This window comes from Elephantulus edwardii, unplaced genomic scaffold (assembly GCF_000299155.1).
Source record: "Elephantulus edwardii isolate Elephantulus edwardi_28Jun2011 unplaced genomic scaffold, EleEdw1.0 scaffold00025, whole genome shotgun sequence".
Lineage (NCBI taxonomy): Eukaryota > Metazoa > Chordata > Mammalia > Macroscelidea > Macroscelididae > Elephantulus > Elephantulus edwardii.
Genome location: NW_006399775.1, coordinates 13,864,315 through 13,874,309, shown reverse-complemented (window position 1 = coordinate 13,874,309; position 9,995 = coordinate 13,864,315). Strand labels below are relative to the sequence as shown.

The following is a 9,995-nucleotide window of genomic DNA, read 5'->3' as shown; positions in this document are numbered from 1 at the left end:
TTAGGGCTGTTGTACATAGGGTCGCTATGAGTTGCAAACGACTCGACGGCACATAACAACAGCAACATTTATGATCAACTGATATTCACAAGGGAAACAAAACCTATCAAATGAGGAAATGACAACCTCTTCAATAATGGTGCTGGCAAAACTGAACTGTTACCTGCATAAAGCTGAAACAGGATCCATATTTCACACCATACACAAAAATCAACTCAAAGTGGATTTGAAGCCTGGAAGTTAAACCCAAAACCATGTAGTTCATAAGAGGCAAACTGTGATCAAGCTTAGAAGGTCTAGCCTATGGTATAAAGAGACTGCCACATAAAGCCAGAAATGCACAATCTTGAGAGGATAAAGCTGATTAATTAGGACTTTCTAAAGATTAAATCTTTATGCTCATCAAAAACTTTTTTCCAACAGGGTGAAAAAAAAGCCTACCAACTTGGCACAAACATTTGACAATAGTATTTCAGACAAGGGTCTCATAACAAAAGTTGACAGAATATTCCTAGACCTCCAGAAGAAAAAAAATGATAACCCAATTACAAAATGGGAAAATGACACGGAAGGAATTTTCACAGAGAAAGACATTCAGGTAGCCAACAGACACCATGAAGAAATGCTCAAAATCATTGGCAGTAAGAGAGATACAAATCAAAACCACAATGAGATACCATCTCACACCAGTAGCAGTGGCAAAGTTTAGTAGGACAACAAGAAATAAATGTTGGAGAGGATGTGGAGAGGTGGGAACTCTCATACACGGTTGTTGTTGTTGTTGTTGTTGTTGTTGTTATGTGCCATAGAGTCGCTTGGACTCATAGTTACCCTATGTACAACAGCCCTAAACTCTGCTCTGTCCTGTGCTAATCGTACTGTCTCCAACACACCCATCCTGATTATCCCAGTCACTGAATCAATGCACCTCATAGAGGGCTTTCCCCTCTGGCGCCGTCCCTCCACCCTACCAAGCATGATGTCCCTCTCCAAGGACTGGTCCCTCCTTACAGCAAGTCCAAAGTATGTTAGACGGAGCCTCAGAATCCTTGCCTCCAAAGAACTGCCCGGTTTAACTCTTTCCAGAATGAATCTGTTTGTTTTCCCAGTAGTCCATGGTATTCTCAATACTCTTCTCCAGCACCACAGCTCAAAGGCATCAATTCTCCTTCTATCCTCCTTGGTCATTGTCCAACTCTCTGATGCATAACAAGTGATAGCAAAGACTATGGCATGTATCAGACGTGCCTTAGTCTCCAGAGACACACCATTGCTCTTCAGTACTTTGGAGAGGTCCCTAACAGCAGACTTTCCCATGGCAATATGTCTTTTAATTTCCTGGCCACTGGTGCCGAGAGTGTTGACTGTAGAGCCAAGCAAACTAAAGCTATGAACAATCTCAATCTCTTCACCACCCATCCTCATGCTCCCAATTGGTCCAGTGTTGAGAATCTTTGTCTTCTTGACATTGAGCCTCAATCCATATTGGAGGCTGCAGTCCTTGACCCTCAGCAGCAAGCGCTTCAGGTCCTCCTCAGTTTCAGCAAGCAGGGTTGTGCCATTTGCATAACGCAGAGTGTTGATGAATCTTCCACCAATCCTGACACCACACTTCTCCTCATAGAGCCCAGCCTCCAAGATAATCTGTTCTGCATACAGGTTGAAAAGCTATGGAGACAGGACACATCCCTGGCATACACCCTTCCCAATTTTGAACCATGCAGTGTTTCCTTGCTCTGTTCTGACAACTGCCTCTTGGTTCAAGTATAGGTTTCTTATTAGCACAATCAAGTGTTCTGGGATTCCCATGCTTCTCAGAGTCAGCCACAGTTTGTTATGGTCCACACAGTCAAACGCCTTTGCATAATCAATGAAACACAGATAAGACATTCTTCTGGTATTCCCTACTTTCAGCTAAGATCCGTCTAACATTAGCTACAATATCCCTAGTACCACAACTCCTTCTAAACCCAGCCTGGACTTCTGGCAGTTCTCTGCTAACGTGCTGTTCCAGTCGTTTTTGGATAATCTTCATTAGAATCTCGCTTGTCTGTGAAATCAATGAGATTGTTCTATAGTTTCCACACTCTGTTGGGTCACCCTTCATTGGGATGTGAACAAATATAGATCTCTTCTAGTCAGTTGGCCAAGTGGTTGTTCTCCAGATTTCTTGGCACAACTTGGTGAGCACGTCCAGGGCAGCATCTGTTAGCTGAAATATGTCAATTGGTATACCATCTATTCCTGGGGCCTTATTTTTTGCTATTTCCTTCAAAGCAGCCTGAACTTCTTCCTTCATCATCATAGGCTCTTGCTCATATGTTGTTTCATGAAATTCTTCTGTGTCTGCTAATTCCTTTTGATACAGCGACTCAGTATATTCTTTTCATCTTCTTTTAATACTTCCTGGATCATTTAATATTCTGCCAAAAGCATCCTTGATTATAGCAACTTGAGGTTTGGATTTGTTCTTCAGTTCCTTGAGCTTAAGAAATGCTGAGCGAGTTCAGCCCTTTTGATTTTCTGACTCCAATTCCTTGCACATTTTTTTTGTATTATTTTACTTTGTCATCCCGTGCTGCCTTTTGAAATCTCCTATTGAACTCTTTGGTATCTTGAATTCTTCCATCTGCACTCCTGTGCAATTTTCAGAGTCTCTTCAGACATACACTTTGGTCTTTTCTTCCTCTTCTGTCTTTGTAATGACCGTTTGCACTCTTCCTAGATGATACCTTTGATATCCTCCCACAACTCATCTGGTCTTTGCTCATTAGTATTCAAGGCCTCAAACCTGTTCCTGAGATGGTTCTGAAATTTATACACGGTGGGGTTGTAAAATCTAGAAAGCATTTGGCATTTCCTCAAAAAGCTGAACATGGAAACTCCGGTACTAAATACATACTTTACAGAAATTAGAACTGAGACACAAAGATTTTTACACCAATGCTCATAGCAATGTTATTCACCATAGCAAGAACATGGAAACAGCCCAAATTTCAACTACACCCAAATGGACTGAGAAATGATATATTCACACAATGCAATACTCCGCAGCACTCAGGAGTAACAATTTCGAAAACACTTGGGAGAGGCTGGACAGCATTAGTCTGAATGAATTAATGCAGTCTCATAAGGACAAATACTAATAAAACCATTAATGTAAAAATAGAAGGATAACTAGTAAAACATTTATGGGAACTCAAGGAGAGGAATTCCCGGCTGAGGATGGGTAGGTGTGTTATCACAGGATTGCACAGTTTGGTGGGGGGAAGGAAATGGGAAGTATCTCTGGAAAAAAGACAGCATAATGATGGGCAAGGTACAATGGTGTTTAATTTTATAAAACATATGTGAATGATTATAAAAGCATGTGAATGATCATATGAAACACAATATGAATAAAGAATATTGTGAGACACAATGTATACAAACTTTGTAAGCAAATCAATTTTAAAAAGTTATATACTAAATGCAACATTTCATTTTTAACTAAACCTTTTGCTATTAAAAGACATTATTGATTCAATTATTTAAGCTTGAAAGATGTTTGAGGATTCTAAGTAATAAATCAATGCTAATTTTTTCATCAGTGAATGTTATATGTATATTTATAAAGAAAATACAGAATTAAAAATTCAGAGCTAATAAAAAAAAATCACACAAAAAGCATTACTGAAAGAGATTTGTTAAAGGCTCATGCCAAAGTGGGTGTTACTGTTGTTATCATGACCACATGTCCAGTTTTTATATAATGAGCTATGGCCTGGGTCTATGAAAGTCTGAAGGAAAAACGTCTGTGGAAGTCTGCGTTACCACGCAGTATGCCACTCCACATAGAGAGGGACTGGAGAGAGGCCTCTTCCAAGCAACCACAAAAGCAGCATACATTCTTTGGAGGTGCTGCTGGGAAGTAAATGTGTGTACATCACAAAAGAAGCCAATTAAACAGAGGCTCCTGATGGGCAGATGCCTGGGGAGCTTAGGTGCCTGAGCAACTCCGTCAGTCCAGAGCACCCTCTCTGCCTTTTCATCCACCAGTGACAGCTGACAATTTGGCCTCTTAGGTTCTGAGACATCTAGGGCAAGTGTTGCCTGGAGCTACAGCCAAGTGGGTTCCAGTCTTCCCTGATTACACATGTATCAGTAAAAATGCCCGAGTGTGGATGGTAACACACAACAGTTAACGGATAGTGAGAATTCCAAACACTTAATTGTGCTTGTGCAAAACCTGTATGTAAAGTAAGAAGCAGTTATTATCATGGAAACGGGGATCATTTATGGTTTCAATTCAAGAAAGATATATGTCTGAGGTGTATCCTTTCATCACCATATTTACTCGCTGTATACATTCAACAAGTAATTCAAGAAGCTGAACTAGATAAAGGAGGATGTGGTGTCAGGATTGGAGGAAGAACCAACAATAACCTGCAACCACATGACACAATCTTTCCTGCTGAAAGTAAGGAAGCACTTTCTAAAGAAACTCGAGGAGAAAATGAATAACATAGCTGTTATAAAATAGGACTGACATGTGGGGATGGGAAATAGGAGAAGAGTGGCTAGATAATGACCACCGCACTGGAACAGATGAGGGGAAGATCTGTCAGAGAGGAATGTATGGTTAGACACTGAATGTGTGACAACAATCTGGAGCAAGAGGTGCATCACAAAGTGGACTAGAGGAGGGAGAAAACGTGCAACAGTGGATGAATGAAAACCCAACCTCTCTAAACTTTCATCAACATCACAAAAAATATAAAGATCAAAGCACTTACTAATGATACTGTCAGTGTGGGTCACATTGTAACATAAAGAAAATTAAAAACCCTCACAACTGCACCACAAACCACATCATGATAGAGAAATGATTGACGTTATCAAGGGTTTCGTTTTACTGGGATGCACAATCAAGACCCATGGAAGTGGCAGTCAAGAAGTCAAACAGCCTAACACAATATAGGCAGGTCAGCTACAAAAGATCTCTTTAAAGTGATAAACATACAGGGAAAAAAAGCAAAGATGCCACTTTGAGGACTAAGATGCACCTAACTCAAGCTGAAGTGTTTTGAATCACCTCAAATGCATGTGGAAAAAAAAATGGACAATAAACAAAGCATCACTGGTGTCCTTGAATTGCGATGTTGATGAAAAATGCTGAATATATCAAGGACTGACTGTTAAAGGCACTAGCAAAATCATCTAGGAAGGAGTACAGCTAGAAGGTGCCTTATGTGAGGACAGTGAGATTTCATCCTATGAACTTTAGGCATGTTATTGTTGTTGTTATGTGCCGTTGAGCTGCCTGTGACTCATAGGTACCCTATGTACAACAGCCCTAAACTCTGCTCTATCCCTTGCCAATTTCAGTGTCTCCAACACACCTACCCCCAGTGACTGAATCAATCCATTTCATCAAGGATCTTCCCCTCCTGCGCTGTCCCTCCACCCTCCTAAGCATCCCTCTCCAAGGACTGGTCCTTCCTCACAACATGTCCAAAGTATGTCAGATGAAGCTTCAGAATTCTTTCCTCCAAGGAAGGGGCCAGTTCCAGGAAAGAAAGAGATGATGCTTTCTAAAGCAAAGAGTCAGTGAAAAAGAGGGAGACCCTTGTTGAGGTGGGTTGGCATGGTGACTGTAACAATGAATGGGTTCAAGCACAGCGAAGGTGATGAGGGTGTTACAGGACTGAATGACGTCTCATTCTGTTACATGTTGGATCATGAGGTATGAGTTAAAGCTGACTTGACAGCACCTAAAAACATCAGTAAAAAGATTATGTAAGCTTACCTTTGAGTAAAGCTTGTTTGAGCTGTAAATCCGGTACTGTAACCCAGGATGTATTGGTTGATCTCATTTTTGGAGGTCTTTGCCCTGTTGTCTTAGCTCTACCAGTGAATGGTGGCCTAGTAGCCAGACATGTGTCAGCCTTGCTACCAGAGAAATCAAAACTCTTAACTTGCTTGGTCAGGGTTTCTAAGACTGTCTTTAGAAAGATGCTTCCCAAAGAAAATTACAAAACATTACTACAGGAAACAAAAAGAGACCAGGCGAAGTGGAAGAATATCCCTTGCTCATGGATAGGAAGACTCAATATTGTGAAAATGGCAATTCTACCAAAGGCAACTTACATGTTTAATGCAATCCCAATACAAATCCCATTCTTCAACGAGATAGAAAAGACATTTGGAATGTAAAGAAGCCCCAAATAAGCAAAATACTCCTTAAAAATAGAAGAAAGATGGGAGGCATCTCACTCTCTGATTAAAAATCCTACTACACTGCCATGGTGGTTAAGACAGTATGGTACTTGGTACAATAACAGACACATAGATCAATAGAATACAATTTAGAACCCAGAAATCAGCCCATCTACCTATGGTCAACTGATTTTTTACAAGGAGATGAAATCAGTTAAGTGGGGAAATGACGGCCTTTTTAACAAATGGTGTTGGCAAAAGTGGAAAACTATCTGCATAAGACTCAAGCAAGATCCAAACCTCATTCCATATACAAAAACCATCTCAAGGTGGATCATGGACCTAGGACTAAAACCAAGGACTATAAACTTCATTAAAGAAAAGCTTGGAAGAATACTAGAAGTCCTAATCCACAACATCAACAGTCTTCCAAGTATCCTGAAAAATCTACGACTAGGAGAAGATAAAATAGATGAATGGAACCTTCTAAGAATCTAATCCCTATGCACATCCAAAAACTTTTCCAACAGGGGAAAATAGGAAGCCACAGACTGGGAAAAAGTATTTGGTAATGACATGCCAGATAAGGGACTTATATCTAGAATTTATAAAATACTTGAGCACCAATAAAGGTAAATAATCGAATTGAAAAATGGGCACAGGATATGAATAGACACTTCACCAAAGAAGACATTCAGATGGCGAACAAGCACATGAAGAAATGTTCAAAATCCCTAGCTCTAAGAGAGATGCAAATCAAGACAACTGTGAGATATCATCTCACCCCAGTCAGAATAGCAAAATTTAACAGAACAGCAAGCAACAAATGCTAGCGAGGTTGTGGAGAAACTGGAACCCTTATTCTCTGTTGGTGGAAGTGTCAAATGGTGCAACCATTATGGAAGGCACTGTGGAACTTTCTCAAAAAGTTGAAAATAGAAATACCATTTGACGCAGCAATTCCACTACTGGGAATATACCCCAAAGAGACCATAACTGACATCCAAGCAGATATATGCACATCCATTTTATATTACGGTTTTGTTCATAATAGCAAGGAGCTGAAAACAACCTAAGTGCCCATCAACAAACAAATGGATAGAGAAGCTATGGTATAGTCACACAATGGAATACTACACAGCATTGAAAAACAAGGAACTCATGCAATATTATTCAAAACGGGTGAACCTGGAGGACATTACGCTGAGTGAAATATCTCAGTCACAAAAGGACAAATACTGCATGGTGCCACTGTTGTAAAATAGGACTGACATCAGGGTTGGGGGGAGGCTGAGAAAGATGGGTTAAATAATGTATACTGCATTAAAATTGATGAGGGAGAAAACTGTTTAAAAGGGATATGTGTTAGGTATTTTTGTCATGATGGGAGTCCAGAGTAAAGGCTGCATAGTGGAGTGGACTTGGGGGGAGGGATTGTAAAACAATGAAAGAATTTTTCTTTTACTTTTCCAGAGGGCAGTGTACTGGGGGGAGGGTTGGGAAGGGAGAAAAGCACAACAATGAATGAATGGAAGTCCAAAGTCTCTGTAAATTTCCATTGAAATTAATAATAAAAAACAAATATAAAAAATATTCTTCCCCCCATTTTACTTTAGACTGTGTTTACAGTATACATTGCGTCTAGGCAATGTAGGCTATTCATAAAAGCCCTTCATTTACCTAAACCTGAACTAGAAACTTCTAAAAATAACCTTATTTATTCCAGTGATTGCTTTAGGATGGGTATGTAATATCATTACGGTCAATAAAATGTAGGGGAAATCTAAAAACAAACAAAAAGCCTTATTTAAAATCTTGGAAGCAAGTATATATACAAAGATAAAAGAGTTTTTTAAAATGTTTGAACAAACCACCACTAATGCAAAAATATGTACATCACTTACATAGTGAACCAATTAATAAAGGTTAGTTTCTTTACTAAAAAAATATATGATTCTGCTATTTTCTTCCAATACTCTGTTGCTTTTCCTTTGCATCTTACTTGAAATCATCTCATCCTAGGGACAGGAAAATAGAGCTACAAGTTTCTTCAGCTTGTCACTGCAATCTGTCCACAGCATCCTGTGAGAGCCAGTGCAGAGCAAGGCTCCATGCTGGTCATTGTGAGGCTCGCCCACCTCCCTGCCTCCAGCCTGGGTGTCTGGCCCTGTTCCAGTCTAGCATCTTCTGTCCTTCAAGACCTTGTGTTCATGTATCACCTTGACCAAGAATATTTCCCTCTCCCCACCCTCCACCCCCAACTCCAGCCAGATCCACCTGAGAGCTCCTGCAGATCCCTGTCTTCATCACTAGACCCTCAAGGAGGAAGATCTAGCCTTAGTTCTCCTTTGAATCTCAAATCTCTAGAACATTAACTGACATCATCCACTCAATGATTAATATTTAGTGACTTTGTAACCCAAAAATCCCTAACTTCAAGGAATGTGTAGTCTAGTGTACTAGTTATCTATTGCGACTTAACAAATTACCCTGCACTTAGTAACTCAAAACAATCTTTTATTATCTCACTGGTCATGTAGGTCAAGAATCAAGTGTACTTTAGCTGGGTCCTGCCCTAGGAGCTCTCACAGGCTTCAACCAAGGTGTGGTGGAAGTGAACTCAAGGTGTGGCTGAACTGCTTCCAATTTCACTCCCAGGGTCATTGGCCAGTCTGAGAAGACTCACTTCCAAGTTCACACACCTGGTTGTTGGCAAGGTTGAATACTTCTTGGTCTACTGTTTTCGGGAACTCACGTTCTTGCTGACTGAAGGGTCCCTACATACTCCATAGCCATGTGAGCCTCTCTCACAATATGGCAGTTATCTTCCATCAGATAAAACAAGAGAGTGCAAGCAAAATAGTAGTCACAGTCTCTTTGCAACATAATCTCCTAAACTATAAGCTTTCTTTTTTGCCCTGTTATATTAGAAATAAGTCCAGCTCACACTCACAGGAAAGGACTCACACATGGGTATGACTACCAGGAGACAGGGTTTGTTGGCAACCGTCTTCAGGTGTCTCACATCTTGTGAAGAGGCAGCACATTTCACAGTCTCTTCAGGGACTCTTCTTCACAAGGCATTGTCCCACACCCCCATGGCCACCGTTGATGGTATCACAAGGTGAGCACTTGATCTGATTCTTTTGCCTTCAAATTTTTAATTGAACCTCAAAGATTCCATTCAGTTAACTGAACATACTGGTCCAGACAGGTTTGTCAAGCTAAGGCTAAAAAAATCATTTGAAGGAAAACAAATGCAAATCATTTGTCACTGAGTCAATGCCAACCCATAGTGACCTATAGGACAGAGCACAGCCTAAAAGTACATGCAGGGGTTGTAAAGAAAGAGAAAGATTCTAAGACCTTCAAAGTCAGGAAGAATCACAGCAGTCCCTGAGCTTCAGTTAAGAGACCTAGGCCGTGTTGTGGGGCGTCTGCCATATTTTCCGTAGATTTAGATCCTGCAAGAGACTCTCACATCTTAGCAATGGACTTTCCTTGTTTATGCTTCGGTCACTTAAAAACCATTTGCACGATAACAGTCCAGAAAAAGAGCTGCATAGTAAAGTGGCCTGGGGTGGGGGTGGGGAATTATACACCAGTGAAAGAATTTTTTTTTCCTCACAGAGAAACATGAACTGGAGGTGTAGGGGGTGGACAGGGAGAAAAACGTGCAACTATGAATGAATGGATATCCAAGTTCTCTATAAACTTTCATTTAAAAAAATAGAAAGTATTTGAATGATTGAGTGAAACACGGTGTAAATGAAAGTTTGTATAAAACACAATGTATA

The 9,995-nt window shown here is 40.3% G+C and overlaps 1 pseudogene; it reads left to right on the top strand.

Annotated features, from left to right (window-relative positions):
• The first annotated feature begins 3,758 nt into the window (after window positions 1-3,758).
• LOC102855154 lies at window positions 3,759-9,232 on the top strand (annotated as a pseudogene).
• Window positions 9,233-9,995: the final 763 nt, after the last annotated feature.